Below are 27,309 nucleotides of genomic sequence, written 5' to 3'. Positions count from 1 at the left end.
TAAGTTTTATTTTGGTTTAAATTAGGAATTTTAACGAGCGAAACGTCTGGTGTTATGTGGTCACCTCCAATTATAACAAATGCCACGTTGTATTAAATAATAACCATACGACTGACATGGTCAATGTTCTCAGATGAAACTCGAGTCTCACTGCAGAACGCGAACGTGAAATGTCATAATGTGACGTATATGATGGTGACTTAGAAACTTGAAATTTATAGATGCGTATCAATATGGAGTATAAACGGAAGTCGGTTATCAAAATTTCACGACAGAGGTACGAAGTGAATTCTTACAGAATCGCATTGCTTGTACTTATTTTTCTAAATGGAATGACTTTTTCAATAGGATAAGTAATCAATGATTTGCAATAAAGTTAAATTAAAATTATATATTAACGCAAAACGTCTTTTTTTAATATTAATATATAGGACCTCATTTTACTTACCTATCTAACTACGTAAATAAAGAACAGAACAGAACTTACAAAAAAAAAATACAATAACGAAAAATTAAAAAGCTACAAAAGATTTATTCAACAACACCTATGCAACAGGAAATGTAAACATAAATTGACATTTAAATATTAATTATAAACAAAATTGTTTATACACGAATTTAGGTTCTGCAAATATGATTTGTGCAGAATTGTGTATGGAAACGAGGCCGAGCCATCAAACCTGTTTCCACTGTCCCACTGAGAGCTCTCCTGCACCCACACATGCACGTGAGATTACACTTGTTATAACTATGTGTATAATCTCGGGGCTTTCCATTGGTCACATATTTATTCGGAAACGTCTGTTTCGTAATATGCATATTGAATTCTTAAGTAAGTTTTTTTTTTTAATTTTAGTAACTAAATTTGACACAGAAATGAAAAAAATAATAATCAAATAATTATAAAAAAGGTTTTATCATCTAATATTAATATGTTATGCTGGTGTTTGTTTGTACGCTCTATAAATCTTGGTACACTTTCAGGCATTTAATGTTTTCGCACAACGATTGGTTTTCGAGTGCATATATGCCCTTGTGTAAAGGAAGTCGGATCTTTTAGCTTACACGGCCTTTCTTGTTCCGGTACTTTTCCTGTTATCTCTGAACGATACAACAAAAAAAAACTTTCCAACGTCGATGATTCGGCTTTTATTGAGTCGGTTTTGGCAGTTCAAATATCATAATAAATTTGAAGTAAATGTCGTTGACACTTGCGTAGAAACCTTGCGAGCACCTTTATATGGATTATTAAAACATTTTTTTTTCATGGTGAGATTCTTGGTGCCTTTGCGGCAACAACGGTAATAATTGAAAAATGATTGTAATCAGAAAAGGGTTTGTACGTCATTGACCTTGTTCGATCAGACGTTGCCGATAAATAAGCCGTGCGGAATCCTTACACGCCATGTGCCTTGTGTTTGAGGATAAAAATGACACAGGCCTGTTTACGCAGCGAACGTCTAGTCCCGTACTGATTTTCACAACGATTACTGAGAAAAAAGGTTTTAATGCTAACATAAAACAATTTTAAACATATATTAATAGAATTTTCAGTTTTTTTTTTTATAATTTACTTAATCCATTCCGAAAGGCAACTTGCATGCTATATATTTCCATATTATTCTGAAATCATTTAAAGAAACATTTAACTTAAAAGTTATTTTATATAAATTAGTACACACACGGCCTTGGCTGAGAACAATTACTTTATTTAAATGTATATATATATATATATATATATATTATACTATACATATTTAAATTTTGATAATTACAGGGATTTAAGATCAAGCAATCTATACAATTACGGACAATAAATATAATTTAAGAACATGTAGGTATATCTTAGAATATAAATAAAATATATATAAATAAAAATAATAATATAAATTCCGAATTAAATCAAAAGCTACGATTTGGATAATTATTTTTTTAGTATTTATTGACCATTAAATTGTTTCATACGAATCGTCTTCATTTCTTGTTGTTGTTACCGTATATATTTTCTTATGTCACCAGTAAACTTAAGGTACTTGTTATATTGATATTTCATGTTTTATTTTACTTATGCGTATGTATCTATGTATTTTCTCTTTATTAGACTACATATACGTTCAAATTTCATAAGCATTAGCAGCCTGTAAATTTCCCACTGCTGGGCTAAAGGCCTCCTCTCCCTTTGAGGAGAAGGTTTTTGGAGCATATTCCCCACGCTGCTCCAATGCGTGTTGGCGGAAATTCTGCCACATGTGTAGATGTGGCAGAATTTCGTTGAAATTAGACACATGCAGGTTTCCTCACGATGTTTTCCTTCACCGCCGAGCACGAGATGAATTATAAACACAAATTAAGCACATAAAAGTTCAGTGGTGCCTGCCTGGGTTTGAACCCGAAATCATCGGTTAAGATGCACGCGTTCTAACCACTGGGCCATCGCGGCTCTAATTTCATTAGTGTAAGCGTTAAAATTTTATTGTGTTCTGTCGTCAGAGCTTCTATGTAAATAAGTTTACTTACATAAAAGCTCCGTATATCCATTGAATATACATCCTTGTGGGTTGTAACTTTTGAAAGGCTATAACTATTTTTTTTATTTTTAGTATAATATAGCTTATCATTTCAACAGATATAGATGGTTACTACCGAAAAATTATGACAACAAATTACTTCCTTTAATAAATTTAAGATTTACTTAGTATTCATGTATAAATTGATTTATATATATTAAAACAAAAACATTTTTATTTATCTTATAAATTATTATTCCTATACTATATACCTATATAAAACAATGAATGTAGCAAATTACACAATTATATATAATTATGTGTTAATTAAGACAATATTTTTTTCATTGAGGTTGCTGAGGTATTTTTTTTCGTTTTGATGATGTTGGTTTGTCGTACAGTCATTTATGAATATTTCTACACATACACTTTTGTTAAATGGCTTTTAGATACTATATATAATATGAAGATATTATATCTTAATGGCCAGATAAGAAAATTACCCATGAGAAAGAAATAGACGTTACGAGAGATCACATACAGTGCAAGAAGAAATAAATTATGAGATTAGACGCAAGAAAAATCTGCATCGAATCGAAGCAAAATATTAGGGCAAGTGAATTATGATAAACTATATATCATAATGTTGAGGTAGGTTTCCTTACGGTGTTTTCATTTCTAATGAACACGAGTTAAACTGTAACAGACAAGTTATTAACAACGCAAGGCTTGTTCTATCATAATGAGGTAGCAACTATGTTTTATATAATAAAAGAACTAAAATGCTAATAGCAGCGATAAACATCGATCATGTTATAATTGCATTGAGACGCATTCAAAGCGAAACAATACGTCCCTACCATTGTTTAATGTTGGCACAAAAATAAAAGCCTAGTAAGCTAATTATATTTTAATTTAAGAATAATTTTAAATGTTTAATGTTATAAAACCGTTAAAAGAAAATATGTTATAAGTTAAACCGAATATAAATTTGAAATTCGAATCAATAAATAGTCTCATATAGGTTTGAATAAGAATGTGATAATCAAAGATGTCGGCACCATTGGTCAAACGCCTCTTGACGCAACTATTACGTGCTATCGGATGACCGGAACAGTGTGCTAACCTTAGTTACGTCACGACCTCGCGTCGGGCCGGCGAAATTCTCGGTGCAAGTTGTATACGACCTTAATCGAACGACCTCACATTTCGAACTTCGAATCGGTGTCTATTGCCGATTAACTTTTTTTTTTACATGTTGTGGACAGTTTCGCTGGTGTCAATTTGAATTTGACATTTAAAAAAAAAATAACAATCGAACGCGTTCTTAAATTCGCTTATTTGAATTTTTTTTTTTTTTATAGAATAGACTATAGTTTCCGCAATAAATTATTATAATAGCACATGTATGTAGAGGAAATTGAATTTTATTAATTTATATATTATATGTGAATTGCATGAGATATTGCTTGTTATGTAAACTCAAGAGAGCGACGAAATCGTTGGCAGGTCAACAAACGCGGACAAAACTATGACATATATAAGTAAAACTTACCAACATACAATTTATTTGTTACGATATGAGCCGTTTAAATTTTGAAAAACTACAAAATCCTCATCAAAATATAATTATTTAAACCATTTTTTTTAATTCTTCGTGAAAATAGACGTGTGATTAATGAGTTTCGAATATTTTGAAATATGGTTTTTAAAAGCGTAAGGCAAAGGGCGTGCGTTAAGATGTTGGCACTGGGTCAGTCAGGTAGAAGTTACTGACTGATTGATTAGTTGATACTGTATAGAAGGCTGACGTATAGTTAAACCTCCTTTCAAAACATGACGAATGCTGGCAATTAAGTTATCAGTTTAATTCAAATGATAGAAGTTATTCTTACGATATAGGATTAATATACTAATAAATGACGTTGCGGTTATATTCTATGTAAGAACATGTCTGTATTAAGGAATGAGAAGACTTTTTTCTAACGCCAATAGACAAAACTTAAACCAGAAGAAGAAGTATGTCAAAATCGAAATCTTCTTTATTCAAGTAGGATCATAAAAGCACTTTTGAACCGTCATTTTACGGTGTTGAAATAAATGTAAAGCTACCACCGATTCAGAAAGTAGATTCTACCGAGATGAACCGACAAGAAACTCAGTAGATACTCTTTTCTAGTATTTTAATTACAGAGTATGTCAATAAAGTACAATTATATTTTTTTATAGCAAATAAGTCCAAAGTCTACACTTTTTTATCTGTAATATAATCTTGTATTGAGTAATATGCCTTTTTTGACATGAGCTTAACATTTTTTTATAGACCAAGTTAAAAATAACTGTGGAATCTTCCTATAGAAACGAATACCGTGTCCCAGGAAGGATGTATTAACCTAGCGAAATCGGAAACTAGGTGTCATTTTTAATCAATATCCCAAAAATAAAGTTTAATGTTTCTAACTTAAAAAAATGCCAGACTTCCATACAAACTATCAAACCCTATTTCACACCCTAAGGGGTAGAATATGCAGAAACGCTTAATTACGTATCTACTAATTTTTAATCAGTATCCCAAAAATAAAGTTTAATGTTTGTAACTTAAAAAATGCCAGACTTCCATACAAACTTTCAAACCCTATTTCACCCCCTTTGGTTTAGAATTTCCAAATATCCTTCCTTATTGGGTGTTTACTCAATAAAACGATCCTACTCACCAAATTTCATGGCCCTAACTTTAATAATTTACGCTCGGCGGTGATGAATCATTCAGTCAAGACATTTTACTTTATAAGTATAGATATATAATTATTGATTTTCTTTGTACTTCAATCAAGTGAAATCCACTGACCGTATCAGTGTGACCAATCGACGTGGAATCGTCAGTAGATGGGTAAAGGCTATTTATTTGAATCCCCATTTTGGTTAAAGTTCAGCAAAGCGGTCGCGTTATAATTATTTGTATATATAAACCTACTATTCGATACGAAAATTGGATAGGAACTATTTGTCATGGCTATTTTGAAAGGTTGATGTGCTGCAACGCCTTCTTAAATCATTATTCAAAAATGTCTACTTAGAGTAATGTATATTTTGACTTGATTTATAACTACCCGTTAGGAAGATGTCTAATGCCCGATCTCTGTTTGATCATCTGTTGTAGTCGCACTAGCGTCTAGTCGGTTTATCTGTGTTTCCGCACATATTTGTGCGCTTTTATGTCTCGTGTGCAGAATTCCGTTATGGCCGGTGTCCAGATGAATGTTATTTACATGTGATCTCAATTTGTTTGCTCTCTTATACCAACTTCTTATAAATATATAAATAACTATCGGTGTGCCCAATAAAACAATGTTGGTCTATTACTTATAAATAGAAGCCTATATATATAACTTTAAAGACAGTCTTAATATATTTTAAAGTAAACCTTTCTCTGTACAATTCGCCAATACCGGACAAAATATTGCTCAAACGGTTTCTGCTTTCAAAATACTAGTAATGAGCTTCATTGTTAAGCTCATTATTTAATTTACTGATTATATTTCGTTCGATACGTACTTATATGCATATATTATATGTAATCATATGGTTTACATCTAGACATACATTTTGTTACATAATAAACGTATATCTTATTATATAATAACATTTTACTATGTGTAATAATTGTAGGTCCAATCTATGTTTATAAAAATTAAACACTTAAGTGGTTTCTTTGTATTTATTGCTTAAATTCGTACAGCCCTGTTCCCTAACCGTCATATTTGTGTCGTGGTGTAAACTGCAAGTAACTGATTACATTTGGCACCAAAATGATGAAACCTTATTTAAATAAAACCTTTAATGTCAAATAGTTCAGCTAGAATTGAAGTTTGTCGAAAACAATTTATTTTAATTTAGTAAATTGCAATCGAGATTAGTCTTTATATTTCTGCACATTTACGGCAGGAGCTCTTCAAAATGAGACCATAACTGATTTTTTACGTGCAGCTATCGTCCCATAATCACTGGGACAAAAATCGGCTCACACCATTAATATATAAGATAAGAAACCTGGCACGCAATAAACACAACAATGGTTATTGATTGTCGTATAAAAACACATGCAAATACTAAGAACAATCCATGGCGATTGTGATCGAGGGGAAAAAAACCAGTAATTACTGATTATAACATCGTTAATAGTTATTTAATAATCGCGGCATAGACAAAAAAAAATTGACTTACAATATATAATTGTTGAATAAATATTATCAGTTTTAATTTAAAGGTATGGAAATATTATAATGACGGTTATCGTTAAAAGGGTCATGTATCAATATATAAAACTTTATCCTCCTTTAAAAGATAGATATCTACTCCCACTCCCACCGAGGAGTAACAATTTGGCACAGTTAAAGTTTATACGAAGAAGAAACGCGGAAATATATTGTATTGTTATAGGTAATTTTAATTTAATAAAAAAAATATTACGCACCCTACCGTGTGTGTAACACACACTAACATGTGTGTAACACACACTACCATGTGTGTAGCACACACTACCATGTGTGTGACACACACACATTATAAACATTTATAGTTTACGTACTGATAACATTGATGACACGAGTCATGTCAATATAAAAATAAATTACTCTTCTTTTTTAAATATGTGATTTTTTATTGTAATAATGATAGTCTAGCTGTTCCTATCAATGTTTGTTGCGGATTGATATCAAATCAGATCAAATAAAAAAATGTATAAATCAGTATTATGGATCTATGGCATAGCATAATACTCCATCATACTGATTAATGGACTGCAACATTTATAAATCTGCAACAAACATTTGATAGCAACATTTGCTATGCTATAGCCGTAATAGCCCCACCGGTCTCCTGCCATCAAAATTCGTGACTAAAAATCTTCTCGCAATATGACATTTATCTTTGCACAAAAACATCCGTATCACAATGATGACTGATTCAAACTTTTCTGTCATAAATAGACAGAAAAAATAATCTGTCCTTAGATAACAAATTTCACATAAATAATTCCATCAACGACGATTCCATTTATAATTCCTAGTTATATTGCATCCATTTGATTGCCGTTCATAATGCAGTTAGTTATATTTTAAATTTCCCCGTCAATCACGTGCAAGGTGTTGGATTTGAAGCGGCTGTAATCCTTATAAGGTGTGGTAATTGCAGGTTATCATATATAATGTTAGTTGAATTGACATTTGATATTTAAACATGCAATGGCATATATTTTACTACTAAATTGGAATACTTAGTAGTTATATATTTAGTTCTTGTCCGGTTTGATGGATGTACGACCTGCCGTTATTAAACGTGTAACAAACAATTTAGTTCTCAAAGTTTGATAAGGAGTAAATGCGTAAGAAATAGTTAATATAAAATAAAAATAGAAGTTTTTCAAGAAGCAAATGGAGCACCTAATGGTATGTGGTCACCACCGATAAACATTGGCGCTGTGAGCAACAATAACCACAAAGCCCTACCAAGTTACTATAAAGAAACAAACAAACACTCTAAAGACATTTTAGTCTTACTTTTAAACTTAATGGTTTTATATAAACCAGTATGTTGTAACTCATCATTATCTTAACATTTCCTAATATGATTGGGATACAGATTGACTTTAACACTAGGAAGACGGCAAAATACTCTTACCAAGAGAGACGGCTAGGCGGCTGCTGTCTTTCTAGTGTTAAAAATGGAAAGTTTGTTCAAATACTACCGCAATCGACTTTAACTGTTAATATTCGTATTGTATTTAGTCTGTGGGTATCATTATAATAAACGCGTATTTTTAATTGACACTTTATAATGTCTTTTTTTTCAAAGTTACTACATATACTTCTGGATAACACTTACTTATTGATTGTCAAGAAAAAACTCAAACACCAATTTGGAAAGAATACACTTAATACTTAAGAAGAACCGGCGAAAAGCTATTTTTGCAATATTTTTTTTCATATTTCTCTTTGAAACGGCTTGGCGGCGATCGTTTCTTCCTCAATGTGTGTTATCAAATAATTTATAATATATTTTAACACACATACGTTCCTTAACGATTTTTTTTTAATTTAAGTAACAACCTAGTTTTAATGAAGGCCTGGTTGTGGATAAAGCTCGAAACTTAGCAAATTATTTATGTTTTAACATAAACAAACAACCTACGTCCTGGGGGTAATACCATTATATATTTCTGAGAAATGTGAGAGGATTCATGTTATAATTAGTTAACGTTGTAAATTGGAACATCAAAATGTTTTTAGGTTTTAAAATACATTTAAATATGTAAGCTTTATTACAAAAAAATCATTGAATATATTAATAGTTAACTAAGATGCTGTTAGTTGTCAAAAAATATAACAGAAATCATGTCTATGCATGTCAAAAGCCATCCAAATTCCGAAAAGGGCAGTTATCAATATAACTTGTAATCATTGATGTATGCCAGACAGTAGTCATAACATAGTAAGTTATATAGTTCAAATGAATTGATTCCAAGCATTCAAATACAGTCTTGAACGATGTTAGTACGTCATACTTATCAATAAAAGGCAATGCATCGCCATTGCAATCCATATAACAGTTTAATAATTGTGGCCCTTTGTCAATGGAAAACCCTGATCGAATATGACTTCAGTTACGACATATGACAAGAAATTATTTCTAGAAAGATCAGAATTTATACTAAGGAAAAAAACCTGGGTGAAGGTGATAACATATTATTTTAATATTAATCATCTTTTTACTTAATAGATATAAATGGCAGACTGGCAAATGGATCAACACTGGCATTGATATTGGCGCTTTAAGAAATATTAATCATCCCTTACAATGATCAATGATCTACCAACCTTGGGAACTACGATGTTATATCCCTTGTGCCTGCAGTTACACTGGCTCAATAGCCGTTTAAACCCGTAACACAACAATATTATACTTTATTCCAACGATAAGAGGAAAAAAGTTAAGTAAACAAAATTTAACAGGGAATTGACGCGATATCATTGGTCGAGAGCTTGATTAATCTATGATATTCTCTATGGATTTGCGAAGAAATGGCGTTTTGAACTTCGACGAAATTGTAATCGCAATTTTGGAAGTAAAATTCAAGCGGTTATAAGTAGTTAAGTGTAATAGTGTTGTATCATAAATAAATATATATTAATCATAAACTCTTAGTAGTGCACAATATAGCTGAGTTATTAGCAAATAGGATGAAATAGGTAAATCTAAGGTTTGTTTGTCTTTATTCCTACTTCGATTGGAATAGGCTATAAGTATTATTGTTTAAGTTTAGGGGTTTAGAATTCAATGATTCTTATCACCAATAAAATTAACGTGAGATTAATTTTATCAATGGCCTATAACACTATTGTCTATTCCAAGGGCATGATTAGTAAATATAAATATAAATAATGTAGACCTTGAATGGATATGACATCATTGATCTAGAATAATCTATGATATTAACTATTGACTCGTGAAAAAGTATCATTTAAGTCTAATTTTGTTTATATTTAAGCCATTGACATAGGTTATAGGGATTTTTTTTTGTGCCAATGTGAAGATAAATTTTTCTTACATTATTCGTTTTTGTTCAAAAAAAATGTATTGATCCTTTTCAGAGTAAACACACTTAAGGACGATACTACGCTGTTATGAAGTTAGCGAACCAAACTATAGATTTTAATTTATATTCGCATAAAAAGTGAATACTTGGTTAAAATGTTTATTTCAAAGTCGTCTTGAACATTGATGCCGTTTATGAGTCCGGCAGTGTGTATAAATTAAGTTCAACCGTAATAGAGATATTTCAAAAGACTGCGGTTTAAAGCAGGAAGAAAATTATGTAGAACAAAAATGATTTTCCAAGTAATATAGAAGCATAAATATTTGACTGTAACTCTAAATAATTAATTCGCAGCAATATCTGTTCAATCCGTCTGTGTACCGACACTGATTAAAATAAAATTGTAAAGATTGTGAATGCGAAAACGGAACTCGAATTTTGGCTATCAAATTAATTGTCCCAAACACATTGTTACAAACACGTCATAATAAAATTACATAAGTATATGAACTGATCCGAAATAGCCAAGCGGTTGACACACGATTTTAAACCGAAAATTTTGCTTAAATTGTTCTTAAATCATGCTATATGAGTATCCAATTCCAGGCCTCTTTAAGAGAAGGACTTTGCCCAGCAATGGGCTGACATTTAATTACTTACAAGACGAACACGTGTAAAGTTAAGTAGAAATATTAAGCAAATATTATAATAACATCATAGCTTTAAGCCAATCGCTTGATGAGCTGTCAGCTACGGGCAAAGTATGCAACGTCACATTTGCTTATGGGTTTATAAATAGAAGTAATATGTAGTAATAACTCTCCCCCTCAAACGCAGGCGAAGCCACTGGCTGAAACTAGTATCATGAAATTGCTGTTCTCATAATCGTTATGTTATTTATTTTAATAAGAGTTAGACTTTGTGAGAAAATTTAATTGATTTAAAATTTTAAACAAAAACTTGTTTACTATTCTTAAAATACATATATTCAAAACAAATATTATATGGTGCGGAGGTAAGATGGTGTTCTGTTTGACGGAATGACGTATAGCCTGAACTATACAGTCCAGTCATTATATACAAAAAACAGGCCGAGAAATGCTAATGAACTTAGCTCTACCCAGCAAACTTGCACAGACAAATGCACCCAGTAAAAAGCACATTTATTTATGTTAATACTTCGGTAGTACATATCGTATCGTAAACGTTACGTGATCTATAAATAAACTTAACAGAACCGTTAAGGAATGAAAATGTGGTCATTGTTCTGCTTATCCGTCGCGCGTTACGAACAAACGGACAAAAAACATGAATTAAACTTTGTCTATTAAAATAGAAGCCTTGTAAGAATAAATTATTTTTAATTTGTACTCCAGCATTTCAAGATGTTTTCTATGACTATTTCACTACTTATTAAAAAAAAACGATGTTTTCGTCTTTGTATCACAATATATATACTAATATTATAAATGTGAAGTAACTCTGTCTGTCTGTTGTTCTTTCACGGCGAAACTACTGAGCCGACTGATGAAATTTGATGCGAAGCAAGCTTGAACTCCAAGGAAGGATATAGGCTACTTTTTATACATAACACCTGACGATCAGTCCCCAAAAACGCGAGCGAAGCCACAGGCTATAACTAGTATAATCAAAATTAAATCTCAATAGTAATTAAAAGCCGTAAAACTACACCGATCATCATCTCATTCCTCACACAACACTCGCAAACTCACTTATTTTATTACAGAAAACAGTCATACTCAATACATTCAGAATTGACTGGAAATTCCTATCCAATGATTATTTAATTATAACCGTTTATGTTTGGAAAAAATCCTACAGAAACTGAGTGAAAACCTCGAAAAACGAGAGCCGTGAAAAAGTTGTGTAAGCCGTAAAAATGTACTCATAATAATAAAAATAACCTTATTTTTATTAAATTAACAGACACTCGGAAACAAAATTACAATAAAAATGGCCTTATATAAGTAATAAACGAAACAAAACAAAAAACATTAAAAAATTGATTAATCTCCCACGACACCCTAAAACTGAAACTAAACATATATAATATTTAGCCATTTTAATTAATTAAAACAGAAGGTTCCGTATTTCTCACATTTTCTTCACTGTATAATTTTTATATATTATGTTATAGAATATTCAAATGGAACTAGGACAAAAGACAAACAACCATTAGATTTACGTATTCCATGCGATTTGCTAATAACTCAGCCATATTGAGCACTACTAAGAGTTTATGATCAATATATCTTTATTTATAATACAACACTATTACACTTAACCGCTTATTTCCTCTTTAATTTTGCTTCCAAAATTCCGATAACAGTTTCGTCGACGTTCAAAACGCCATTTTTTCGCAAATCCATAGTGAATAGCATAGATAAATCAAGCTCTCGACCAATGATATCGCGTCAATTTGCTGTCAAATTTTGTTTATTTGACTCTTTTATGTTGCGGTCGGAATAGAGTAACTATATATTTCTCTTACGTCACACAAAGTTGAAACTAAGTGAGTTCCTCGAAACAAACAAAATATATATATTTAAATCATGTACTTAAAAACCAAATTCCACAACCAACGTGTTACTTGTCATTCGTTTTTACTGTTACGTTGGTAGTGTCAACTTAAAATTGAATGTTGGTACAATATGTAACATTTACTCGCAGGAAAGGACAATAACTTTAAAAACATTATGAAGTTTAATTATTATCGGTTAATATTTTACGAAGTTAACGTCCTTCTGTCGTTCGTTTCAGGAAATAATGTGATGTGGATTATTTTTTTGTCGTTTATCGAATAATTGTTGTTTCTCATTGACGTACCAAGATTTTAATAAAAAAATCTTACTAAATTAAAAACCCAAGTATTTTCCGCTTCAAAATGAATAATAGGAAATTAATTTGTCGTGAGAAGTTCAAAATTTATCGTTGGTGGTCGTGACTAACTGCCTACTTCTTAATTAGGACAATACTATACCTATTTGCTTCTTTTTAATTAAACAACAAATATTAGATGTGAGCTTTGGCTTTCAAAGACGCGCACTGAGAGAAGATTTCGAAAATTTTTGACTAGCGATAGAACTCGTAACTCACTAAATAATATAGGCGTGGCACTGAAAACGGAGCTAGAGTTTAATGTTTATGCGTGACTGCTATTCAAATACATATTAATAAGTAATATAAATACACCAATTAGACTTAATCATCAAGATAAAAGGAGGAAAACGTTTTAACAGTATCGCTGGAATTTCAAGAGAAACGTGTATATGAGCAGTTATATCAAACGCAAATCGATTACATAACGCATAGACAATTATTCTGTGCTGGAATGTTTCGATTAGACCATACTAAGTTCAGACAAATGTTCGAATTAGCTTATTTGACTTTAACCAGCGTTTCATAATGTTGTCAATGCCAATCACAATGGGACGATTAACCAACTTCGCAGGACATTTTATGGTGTACAAGTGTGCGAGCAAACACAAGTACACTCTCATAATCTGATGGGACGGTAAATACAACAAGTTCAGATGCAGAACCAAAGGCTTTCCGTGTTTTCCAGAGCACAGAGTGTACTTCCAACTTCCAGCCTCTGGGCCGTTACGATAGAGAAACCCAATAACTTTTTATCGGTCCGACCTGGGGTTTGAAACAGGACCTCGGAATTTGCGGCCACTAAACAGCATTTATTTTTATTTAATGAATTAAGCATTAAGCAAAGAAGCAACGTTTCATATACTATAGATGAGTACCTTGCTTCTTGAAATTAAATAGTAACTCGATAGCCTAGCGATGTAAAAAGTCGCAGGATGGATCCTGACCCCTTGGGCTATTGTCGTTCCTACTCCTAACAAACACTTATAACTACTAATAAGCTTAAAAGGCGGGGTAAATAGGCTTTGCTACTATTCTTAAAAAAAAAAACTACTAAGCCATAGCGACACGAATATACCTTAAAGAGATACCTGGAGCTTGTCAGACATGCTATACGAAATTCATTCTTATTCGTCGGAGTTATTTTATGTGTCCTTGCCACTATAATGTTACATAAGTCAATAAATACTTAACCAGTACACACATTTGAATAATGTACACGTCACTTTGTTTTAGACGCATAACATGTAAGGACGTTGATCATGAGATCCAGGTTTAATCCCCAGTATAAAGGTTTTGGGTTTTTCTGTTAAGAAATTATCAGTTGCAGCTCGGAGTGTGGAAATTTAAAACGCCGTTTAACCAATAACACCGTTTGATCAAAATTTGCAAATCTCTTTTTCAATGTCAAGTCTTAAATAATATGTTATTTATATTTGTCACGATTCTTGTAATGAATACTTATCTTAGAAGAGATAATAATTTTTTGTTCAACACAATAGTCGCGTAGAGACATTTTTCTGAAAATGATGTGATGTGATCACCTGAAGCTGACATAGAATCGAATTGGCGATCCCCGACTCCACACACGACTCGTCTCGTCTGCCCTACCCCTAGTGTTTTTGTAAAGCCGAAGACGTGGAGGCAGGTAGCTCTAGCCCACTGTAACAAAACAAACACAAATTCTGCCATATCAAGACAGATATGGTAGATTTACCAAACCAGGTTTGTACATATATTAACACAAATCTATAATACGAATCCATACTTCCAAAACTGTGATCATTTTTTAATAAAGTACATAAAGACGACGAATACCTTTTATATGTATTAGTATATTAGGTCACCTTAATCATTGTTACAGATGCGGATGTATGTCTGTGTGTTAGATAAATCACGGAAACTGGGAAAGTGGATTGATGATGGATATATCATTTCCTCGCGCGTTGAATTATTTGCGACGTTAATGCGACTTCCTGAGGTGAATTATCGTTACTATTGGTACAAAGGGTCGTATTAACTATTTCTGGGACTGTAAAGGACTATATACGTCATAACAATTACGTCGTATAGTATGTCCCTTAACAATATATAAAATCAATTAATATATTTTCAATTAAAAATCGTAGCTTTTTTATTCTATAGATAGGCGGACGGTCAAACCTGAGAAGTGGTCACCTACAGACACTGACGCTGTAAGAATTATATCGGCAATGCGCCATCAACCTTGGGAACTAAGATGTCAGGTCCCTTGCGCCAGTAGTTAATCTGGCTTACTTTTAAGCCGGAACACAATAATATTAAATGTTTTTTACCAATTAAATTAAATATGTTAATTTAATACAACTTACATACAATTAACGTTTTATTACTATAGTTACTGCGCGATAATTAAAAGGATTCTTTATATTAATTATTTATAATAATACTACCTACGATTTCGCACGCGTCTGCGTTGATAAAGGCAAAATTCCATTTTGATATGTTAAGTAGTTTAGACGAAAAAAGTATTTATAATACTAGTTAGGATTTTATCTCTAATGTATCGATGGCAACTAAAATATTATGTAACTTTTTGGTATTTAATTTATAAATAAAAAATTCAGACACGAAGTTTTACAGTTCGGAATTGGAACATAATTTTCATATACGACCTTTTTAACGAGTAGCATATGTTAATATCAAGTCGTTGCAAGTAAAAGGTTAAGTGTGTGACGTTCTGTATTTCTGTTTTGCAATTCTGTGATCAATTTGCTCTGCTCTGCTCCCAATACCAAGAAAACGATATATATACAAACCGCTATTTGCTAGCGCCTCAACAACGAATGCTATTAAGTTATGCGATTGCCATGGATCATTTATATCATGATTGCTTATAATTTTAATACATACATGGTATAATATTATGTTGTCGCAATGATTGAGAAATTGCTGCGATGATTGAAAATGTCGAACGTTATTGCGAGTACTAATCTTGGCAAGCTAAGTTAACTAAAGTTTCCACATATTTTTGTTTAAAATCATGGTTTGGTTGAACTAACGAAAAGCCCTTCCTAGAATAACTGCCTCTGACAAGCAGTGAAACAATTTAAGGAATAAATAGAATATAACTTCGTCGTTCGAGGCAGAGTTCAAGCTATCAGACCACGTGGTCGCGCTTATGCACTGACCAGATCAGGTCTGCGGTGGGCGGTCCATTACACGAGTATACTAGGATGACAGCTACCGAGAGAGATGGTGTACCATAACATTAGCCAAGACTACACGACCATCACCACTCTGCCAAGAGCATATCGACTAAAACGTTTATTGAGCCTATTAATATTCCTTGGCTAAGAAGAGGAAGCTCTCCTCTCTTGGAGAAGACTCAGTTTTTCTTGATGGTGGAGGTTTCCTCACGATGTCATTGTCACACGAGCTTATACCCGCAATTCCATTCATGATACACATGGTTTACCATTTAGACTAGACTAGACTTATTTATAGAACGAATCATTGTTTTTTTTTTGTTTTATTTGTGGTTTGAGTGTAACTGTGTAAATACTGGCCTTGAATGTTTGCCCACTTTATAAATAACTACTAGTATTAATTTATAGCGAAGGCTTTTTGATGTGCGAATGAGTTGTAAGTTGTTGGGCAAACATTTCGAAGTTATTTTAATATTAAATAAAATATTTATAAGTAAATATGTTTTTTTTTTATCTTGATTTAACTAGCAATGGAATTCTTGGTACCAAGAAGGTCAAGGGAATATGAAATTTCAATCAAAGATCGTTGCTATGACGATAACTAGTAACATACAGTACAAACATAATATTACTTATTATGGAAATCTATATATTCTTTATTCAAATTCATAAGTTACTGTAAGAATAAGGAATTCTCAATCGTCGCGTTATATGTCAAGGGATAAATCTATACTAATACTATAAAATTGAATAGTTTATTTGTTTGTTTGGTTGAACATTCTACTACTGTTCCTATTTGAAAAAATATATAGTGTTAGATAGGCTATATACCCTCACGCTATGACAAATAGGAGCGGAGGAGCGGATCATGTTTGACAGAATTGTTCCCCTTAAAAGTTCTAAAAAATCCTTGCAAATTGAATTTATTTGTAAATGATGCAGTGTTTTTTTTTCCGTGATTTCTCTCAGCAGTTCAATCCTGTGCTAAAACTCAATTCACATATAGAAGATACTTAATTTCTCTGACCCCGAGACGCAGCCAAGAAAAAGGGAGCCCAGAGCTCAGTGAGACGAACGTCCTGCCTCCTGTGAGAACGCACCTTAAGCTATGACGTTGCGGAAATCTAAATACATCAACATTTCATCATCTAAATGTAATAAAACAACTGCAATCCATTTCGATAGACGCAATAATATCTCCAACAACATTAAAGTAACGGGTCAATAAACCATAGATCCCCTACTGTGGAGTCGTTCAATTGATTGCGTTTGCTATTCTTACAGCATGTCAGGTGAAATTAACCTTGCGTGCCGCATTCGAATCACGTTCGGATTCGTAACTTGCCCTTGGAACCATTCGATAAACCGCGGATATATATTCACGCTGTGTTTTAAAAAAACACATCTCTCGCAATGATTTCCTAGCGCTGGATTTTGGCGTGCATATCTTTTTCAATGAATTATTATTGTCGGATTTAGTTGTCATACAAATATTTATCCTAGTAGCAGACTAAGCCGTGTATTTTTTGTTCAAAGCAACGGTTGCAATAGCAACGATTTTCTTGATTTTGGGCAAAACAATTACGATAATTTATTAGCATCAACCATATGCGTGTAAATAGTTCTGTTCAAATTATATCTTGCTACAACTTAATCGGACCATACCTAGCCTGAAAAATACGTGATGGTGATGGAATTATTGATGATGGCTCTTCACCACATCAATAAACAAATAGAATTATTGACCAGACTCTTATTTTTATTGAGAAAGAACCTTAAAAAAATGAAGGGATTACAGGAACAGGAATTGTTGACCTTTTGATAAATAGAGGTTTTGGCTTAATTTTACTAATTAATCATACCATAATTTTTGATGATCTAAACTTATGTTACAGCCGTCCCACCAAAACGATTGAACAGTGACAATGACGTAACATCTGAAAACCTTAACGACTGAAGATATTTCAATTTGGAAGTCCTAACCTGAGTTTGAAAATCATAGACAGATAATAACAATACAAAAAACAAAATGGATCAAACGGACAATAAGGACAAGACAAGGACAAGAGCGTGGCGAAGCTGCACATGAACAGGTAACCCGTCTTGTATATAGTACGACCATATTATAATGATTCTTCACTTACTAGGAAACTTTAGAATACAAATACAACACGATACATTAAACTGATCCATTTACATTGATGCAATCTAGACCACGCTTGAATTTAAATATATTGACGTCTCTTTCCCCCATCTCGCGTGGAAAGAGAAAGGTGAGATGTAGTAACTCTATGTCTTAATCAATATGATAAAACAGGATTTTCCTATAAGTATTAATTAGTGTTTGTAAGAAAAGTAACCAAACTGCGTCACTCAGGTATTTTTGTAAGCATATGGTTAATAATTTGAAAAGGTATGTTATTAGTAAGCTTTACATGTTATCAACAATATTGAGCAGATAAAAATTAAAACCAGATGACTTAGGTAACAGCCAAAAAAATGTCATAAGATTTTAATAATCGTAAAATTATGATTAAGATGCTGATTTAGACTAAAATCTTGTGATGCTGGCGTTCTAAAGAAAAAAAAAATACACCAAAGGTATAGGCGTCTGTAGAGAACTGTTTATTTAACAAAAAAAATATTGAGTAAGAATTTCTGAACCGGTTTCTTCTTAGTTCTTATACTTAAAACGCTGACGCGATTGCCTTTTCGAATAGTCGATCTTGAAGTCAGGTTAGTGTCATCAAGGGTCGATGGAATCGTGAAGTATTAACACTTGAATGGAAGTGTGGATCAAGCTTGTAGAATAATGTTTTGATCTTTTTATTAATATCTGGGAAGATGGTTACGATACTTGAGCAGTTCAGCAATTGAGACAAATCAAATTTTTTGAATGCCTCGAGTTCAAACTTGGCCCAAGTTTGGCTGGGTCGATGAATGGGATTTTTGTCGACAAATTCGCAGTAACAGCCCGGAGTCTGGAACGTGCAAGTGTGTCCCTTGTGTCTTAGAACAAGTAAATCTGTTGGTCTTATCGAACTATTAGTGTTCGATTTGCCGACTCATCAAATTATGAGAGGAAGGGAGGATAAAGGTTCAAAAGACTTGAGCCCAGCGGTGGGTTATTAACAGATAGTTAGTTATTGGATCTTATAAATATAAATAGTGCTATTGGTGACAAAATCGACGGTTATATAAATTTTGCATAACGTCTGAACGTCAAATTTATCCTTGCGATAAAATTTAATTTTCAATTTAGCATAAATATACGCTCAACATCAACACATCCGTCAAAATTGTCGGTACGAGAAATGTGTCCAACGTTATGTGTGCTCATTGTGGTGATCTAACGGATCTTCGTCTTAGTCATGATGTACACAGTCTTTAGAATAATACGTAACAAAACTTCTCGATAATTCACATTTATAGACTTGTGAGTTGCGACGTTAAATATAAGTACGATTTAGAAGTTTATTGATTAATTAACGTTGTCTTCTTCTTTTAAATGTTAAATTAATTATGACTGAAAGAGATAAACCTATTTTTAACACATCCCGCTAAACAAAGTTCATAAGTAAAGCTGTTAAATTGTAACCATTACAATTTAACTAAATATTTTACTAACATAATAAATGCGTTAAAGTTTGGATGGATGTTTGTTACTCAATGACGAAATAACGGCTGAACTGGTTTGAATGAAATTTCGCACAGAGATAGATTGTAGTCCGGAATAGAATCTAATTATTATTTTTTCCCCGGAATAATCTACCAAATTTCTTATAGACGAATCTACTGTACGTGTGTATGTTACTGAACTCTTAAATGGTTGGGCTGATTTCAATGTTTTTTTTGTTTATATATGAGTAGGTCCCAGTTTTAGATTGGACCAGGTAGGTGGCGCTGCGGTCGGCAAATAAATTAAATTCATATATCACCCGGACGAAGTCGCGACCTGTAGCTAGTTTATTTGTTTGTTTTTACGACGCTGCAAATAAAACACTGCACAGAAAAGTAATTAATAAATAAACTCTGTTGGCATTAATCATTTCAACATAAATATATGTCTATATATATTTTACTATGTAAAGATATACTAGTAAACATATTGTTGTGTGTTTATCGAGATTGCCTCATTGATTTAGCTAGCTAGCTTATAAGACTGCAGTCTAGAAGTGTTGGATTCAAGCTCCGGGTCTGGAAATTAACAAGTTTTGGAATTTTCAAGAAATTCTCTACAGTAGCCCGAAATTTAATTTGCACTAGAGATACGTCAAGCTTTCGGTCCCGAGTCTGAAGTCATCGGCCGTGTCAGCTTGCTGTCCTATCAGATCATATGAACCGATATGATATTTGTGGGTGCAACGATGTTTGCGCACTCATTTCGATCACTATAATCTCAGATTATAAAACAAAAGGCAGAGGGAGCGTACGGAACATTATAGTGAAGCAACAAAAGCGAATATAAAATCAAAGTTAAATCAAATTCCCTATAGAGAAGAGACTATAATAGCTTCTGTGCAGATGGTAATTGATGGTTCAGTAGCCTCGTGTGTGCATACATCCCTGTGTAAGCTGCCGTATACTTAAGTTCTAACCGCCGAGCTGCTGAGTCCAAAAAATTGTTACTGGCCCTGAGCCCAAGACATCAAGGTATTATACAGCCGCCTAAGCCGACATATAAGTTGCCGGGGGTACTGAAGACAAGATAAGGTTTCCAATACGTAAGCAAACAAATGCAAAAAAAAAGCAAAGCCGCGGTTAAGAATTAGTTTAATAATATAATAAAACTTTAAGTAGGTGCTCATTAGGATAAATAAAAAAAAAATGCTATTAAAACAATTGCTTTGTTACAAGGAAGTCAATTTAAATAATAAATTACTATGATTAGATATTATTACGCAAACGATGATCGGTCGCTGAAGACACATTTTTCATTAATTACAATTTAAATAAAAATTATTAATATAAATAATGTATTATTTTTTACCTATTACTACATGTACACTGACATCCGCATGGAAGTATGCTCTACTTCGATAAATTAATTCATATTATATGTTATTCGTGTACGTTTATCCAAACATATGGAATGTAGATTCTACCGAGAAGAAATAATTGAAACAATAATATACGTACATTCCATTGAAATCTATACTATACACAAACAAACAATTGATGTTTAATAAATGAATACATATATTATTAAAATAACATATATAGGTAAACCGCTAAGCTAATTGTAATAATATTAGTAAATACTTTGAAACATTGTTAACAGTACCGGTTTTTTCAGAAAAGCTGAAGCATACAAATGATGCGAAATATTTGTCTAATTTCGATGTCTTCGTTCCAGTAGCAGTTGATACACTTGGACATTGGACTAATAGTGGTAAACCTTACGTTATTGCCTCCACTAGTGACAGGAGGGCTGGTTAATTTTTCGCTTAGAGGATCGAATTGCAATTCAACAGGGATAATGCTACTAGGATTCTTGCTACCACGCGGTCGTGATATATACAGTAACTGTTTTAATTTCTATTTGTACATAATTAAGGCATGATTTAAATACTTCTTATGTAAATAACGAAATATTATAATGCCACATTTGAAATTATGAGAATCTTTAAATCTCTTCTCAAAACATCAAATATAATATTTATGTATACTGATTGCATCCAAATCCATTATAGTTGACGAGTTTCGTCTTAACACTAAACCAAACAAACACTTGACGTTGAATGCAATAGTGTACACATTATCTAAACAATGTATACTAATATAATAAATGCGAAAGTAACTTTGTCTGTCTGTCCGTTGCTCTTTCAAAACGACTGAAACGAATTTGATGAAATTTATGAAGTAGGCATGAACTCCAAGGACTGACATAGACTTTTTTTGCCTAACACCTAACGACTATCCCCTCCAACAAGAACGAAGCGGCGAACAATAACTTCTATAATATAAGTAGGTATATAAATGACAGCAAATATTTTCTAAGCTGGTATTTTGCTTTCCCGGCACACAAGCTCAGCCTAACCCACTTCCAAAGGTCACTGAGTCTATACACATACAATTATAAACATGCAACTATACATATTTATGCATTCGTTGGGATAAATCTACACGCGTTAAGTTAGAATAGAAAAGGCAGGGCCGGTCCGTATGTTTAGGCCCTGGGCTAACACTACTTAGGGGCCTACTTAAGACATATCTGAATGGAGACTTGAATCAAATTAATTGAATGGATTTGATTAATTGCAGGACTCGCAGGGCTGCAAACCATACGATCTGTTTAATTTAATTAAGTTATGGATCCTTTCGCATTATCGTCTATTTTTGACTTTGACTTGACTTAGCTGGGGCCCCCTTGAATCCACGGGGCCCTGGGCTGAAGCCCAAAAAGCCTTATAGTAGATCCGGCCCTGAGAAAAGGGATATTATCGTACCTAAGGCATCTGTGATATTAGTAACATTTATGCTACGCTAAAAGCAACATGGGGGTCTAACATCTGGTCTCCCTCTCACACGTGGGTGGAAATTAGTATAATATTAAAGAATTAAATACTTGTACAAATATTGTTAGGAGCTAAGTAATAGCACAATGGACAAATATTTTGAAAATATTAGATAAAGGTCCGTCGTCTTCAGGAAAGGTTGAAGATGTCATTCGATTGGCGGGTTATAACATGCAGGTGTCTCACGATGCTTTATGAATTATTAAGGTGGGTACGTCGTTACCTTGCTCGATAGGACGTTACCGATAAATATGCCACGCGAAATAACTCCTGTGTTCTGTATTTGTGGGGAAAACCGTTACAGGATACCAAGACAAAATCCCGTTTCGCACTTTTTATTAGGCGACCGCGGTGCATTACGATTTGAGCAGATCGAGTAAGTTAAAAAAGAAATTCTTCAAATATAAACCGAAATATTTAAATTTAAATAAAACAAGAAACTTAAGGAAAAAAAATTTAATTACTTTTTGGTTTTTTAACATATTAAATATTTTTATTCAAAGCTATAGCTGTACCGTTAGCATAACGCGAGCGCATACCCAGGAGTGGACACTGTGGTATTCGAACTTTAGACGATTTGACCCAAACCCAGTTGCAATTACAACTGCGCCTGCATCAGTCATCATTACGATCATTGGAGTAGGTATTTGTACTTTAATGTCATCAAGTAAAAGTGTGAATACCTTCTCCAATAGAACGTATTGCACAAGATGCACCATAATGTTCGTTGGTGTATGGTAAAATAACTTATTATGAAGATGTCATTAAAAAACATAACTGGGCAGTTGCCAAAAATATGTAAAAATAATTTAATTAAGGACATATACCTGCTCAAATAACAGCATTCCTTACGTCGTATACGTACAAATTACAGTTATTCATAAAAACAAAATATTAATAGAGGCTGTCTCGGGTCAATGTGTTTTAAGGCGCGTAGTCAATAGTTTATTAGTGTGTTCGGTAATGAAGACAAAATACTTTAATATATTCGTGTGGTCAAACTGTCTTAGGACCCGGTTTTCACGAATCACAGCGACAAAACGTGACATTAACGCGTGACTTAAGTAGGATTACCAGATTTGTTGAAAAAATCATACATGTCGCTGACAGAAGAGAAGAAAAACAGAAAAGTACAGCAAATCTAAGGTCCGATTTATTAAATTTGATCCTAATATATGAATATAAATTTAACTGTTCTGATAAATACCTTACAACCCACAATTAATATAATAATCAGGAATGCTTTACAGACTTCAAACGTCACATCATTCAAAATTAACCCTTAAGATTTCGAACATTAAGATAAATTTAAACACAGTTCACATGAGTATATTTGTGTACGTATGTGATTGTACGATTTGAAAGAGGGGTTAAAAAATATTTTCTCATATCGGAAGCCGCACTAAAGGCCATTGTTAAATTAATAATCACGACCTAATTACGAAGTTTTCTCATGAGTTGCGTTGCTTTTTTAATTAGCTATCACTGTACTTAAAAGAATAATTATACGTAAGGTTAAAGGTTGAGAATAAAATTAAATTCATGGGTTTTAAATTATCTGTCCACTTTAATGTACGTTTATTTTTTATATTTCAAGAACGTAATATTTAGCGTGTACAATGTATCTGACTAAAAAAATATGTAAATACAAAAAATGTGGCAAATGGGCCATCTGATGGTAAGTGGTCACCACTGCTCATATACATACGTTGGCGTGGCATTTATTTCCAAGTCCAAAGGTACCGTCGAATAAATATCTTCGTTAGATAAATACTTTAAAAAAGTTTAACCTTCGTATTTTATTAATGAAAATATTTTTCTTGCGAAGCCATAGTTAGTTTTGAGAGTTTTAATAATAATAATAGCGAGTTAATTGTACGATGTACCCACGATGTACGATTTATTATTGAACTTTTAATAGAAGTTGCCTGGACGTGACCCTTTCAATGATATGGTTTTTATATTAAACTGACATTTGTTTCGAAAAAGTTGCTTGAGAAAAATCGCTTCAAGCACTTTTTTGGCCGATTAAAGCACATTACTTAATTCTGTGGTAAAACGATTTGCTCATTTTGACGTAAGATTGTTAGTTGTCACTCCTCGCGCCCACGCCCATATACTGTATTGTAAGAAATATAAAAATACAAAAACCTTATTTTTGGCAGTGCCGCCAACTTGTAAAATAAATACTACTGAGTTAATGAGTCGTCTACTCAATAAAATTCGAACACTGACTAACTGAAACACAAGACACAGACTTGGTTGGTGTGGAAGCAATTAAAATTTGAGGTTATAACACGATGAAACACTGCTTGACAGAGTAATCAGAAGAATATTTGATAAGAATTACATATTGTAATGTATTTTAAATAATATAATTTTAGATATGACAACCCTATTTACATATGAATAATTATTTGGCTCTAAACTTAACGTTTCATATTCATAAGATTTTACGACTGTATTTGGTACTGTACTTTATATGACTGTATTATAATAATAATGTAAATACTTAATTTTTGTCAGTTATAGTCTTTGGTAAATATTGCTGCTATTCTTTAGTACGAAAGGTCATACGTGAAAAGAAGTGATTTTACTTTTTGCTAAGATTAGTTTAGATTCGTATTTTATTTAACAAATAATTGCCTTTGGAAACAATTTTGTCAAAATTATGATAAAACCGCATGAAATTATATTTCTTTTTAAAACTAAACGCACAAACGGACGTACAGATAACAATGTTGTGTTATATTATACTATAATAATTTTCTCATCTACATAACATGAATAATTAAAAAAATGAGCTTATTATTAATATAATTGTAATTAATATTCAAGTCATTTATTGTTTTTTCTCAATAAAATGAGTATAAATAATTAACAGTTTTTAATTTATTTGAAAATTCGTGACGATAGAGTTGCGCGAATACGATAAAGATTTAAAAAATCTTCTCGCGCAATTGCGCTACTTTTTCTTATTTTTATTGACAAACCACTGTAAACACGTTACAGAGTAAAAAAAAAAGCTCTTTGTTCACCAGTCAACGACATTTGCTAACACGATCATTTAAAAAAAATAATTACAAAGAATTGTGAAACAAATGAACGCTGGTTGAGTTTCTCGATCAACACGCAAATATAAAACGATTGCCATTGAATTGATTTTTTTAATTGATTTTTGACGAAGAATATATTTAAATTAAGAACTCTTTTTTAATTCTTTGTTCGTGTTCGAACTTTTAGTTTTTTTAATAATATCAGTACGTATTTTTTTATGACTGTTCGAAACGTAAATTTTTACATAGTGTTTGAAACAGTCGTGAAACAAAGGCAAAATTTAATTAAAAAAAAAAGGCTATTCTACTAAACCATTGCAGCTTTGATACCGTAAACATAACATGGTTGGTTATATGTCGTATGTGTATAATGTATGTTCAGTATGCGATTGGTCCGAGTAATTTATAATAATAGGTATAATATAAATGAAATTGTTTTAATTTTGATATACAATCGTGTAGTATGCTACGTAATCATTTAACGCTATATTCAAATTTCGAATTACGTGTTTAAAATAAAGACAGTTTTTTTTTTTTTTATAAGAAGGTCCTAAATCTATGTCATTCAGCCTCATCGAATATGATTCATCAGTTTAATTTTAAATTAATGTACAGTTATACAGTTTGTATTCTATTTGCACTGACCTTTCTTTCTAAATTGTGCGACTATTTCATAAATTGTCCTCATTATTATTTGTTACGTTTGTTGTAGTAAATAAAAAAATATTGTTATGTAAGTTATTTTTTAATTGTCATAAGTATCAATTATAGCGCTTAATAAAATAGTTATCGAATATGTAAGTTTATATATTTATAATATACTTGCATCAACCAAAATTATTGATCGTCGTCGTAATGTTGATTTAAGATTTCGTAATGCTATGGATTTTGTTAATAGGTTTAATATTCATAATAAAATTACGTAAAAAAATTACATTGCATACGAATCATTAAAGATTATATGAGAAACAGATTTTTTTTAAAAGGAGAACGTTGCCAGCAACATGATAAACACAACTCACCAAATTAAAAACGTTTCACCTCCTTTTACTTTTCAACACGCACTGGCACAATATAATTAAAAATAAAATAAAACTGTCGATATTTAAATCACTAGGAATCGAAAATGGAACGATATATTTTTTTTTATTTGAAAAAGGCGCGCGCTTTTATAGATATATTTTTTGTAATAATGGGAGTGACCTACACACGACGCGTTCGAATGTTAACTGCCAGATAGCCGTCGAAAGATCGCTCTCTCCAACACAAATGTAGTCTTAAGAAACCTTGAGAGTCGGCAAACTGTACAGTATTGTTTTGTGGCCCGGAATAAATGTTTAAGCTACACTTAACAACTTGGAATTAACACCACAAATATTTTTGTTTTTTAATAAAGTTAAAGATCTTTAAAAAAAAACATTAAGAAGGTTAGAGCAAGAATTATTAAAATATTGTTAAAAAATAATTAAATACGTTTCTATTTGATAAGCTTTACTTTCATCTGTTAAAATAGATATTATTTTTGAACGTATAAAAGAGAGAATATTG

The 27,309-nt window shown here is 32.2% G+C and overlaps 1 protein-coding gene across 1 annotated transcript in view; it reads right to left on the bottom strand.

Annotated features, from left to right (window-relative positions):
• The window catches only part of LOC113402672 (ABC transporter G family member 23-like), a 68,909-nt gene extending 41,912 nt beyond the window's left edge, over positions 1 to 26,997 (bottom strand). The window contains exon 1 of the mRNA XM_026642979.2: positions 26,784 to 26,997. The gene's annotated coding sequence lies outside the window, so the exon portion shown is untranslated. The remainder of the gene's footprint in view (positions 1 to 26,783) is intronic.
• Positions 26,998 to 27,309: the final 312 nt, after the last annotated feature.

Source organism: Vanessa tameamea, chromosome 24 (assembly GCF_037043105.1).
Source record: "Vanessa tameamea isolate UH-Manoa-2023 chromosome 24, ilVanTame1 primary haplotype, whole genome shotgun sequence".
In the NCBI taxonomy this organism is placed as follows: domain Eukaryota; kingdom Metazoa; phylum Arthropoda; class Insecta; order Lepidoptera; family Nymphalidae; genus Vanessa; species Vanessa tameamea.
Note: the sequence above shows the minus strand (reverse complement) of the source record. Positions and strands in the feature narration are given on the sequence as shown.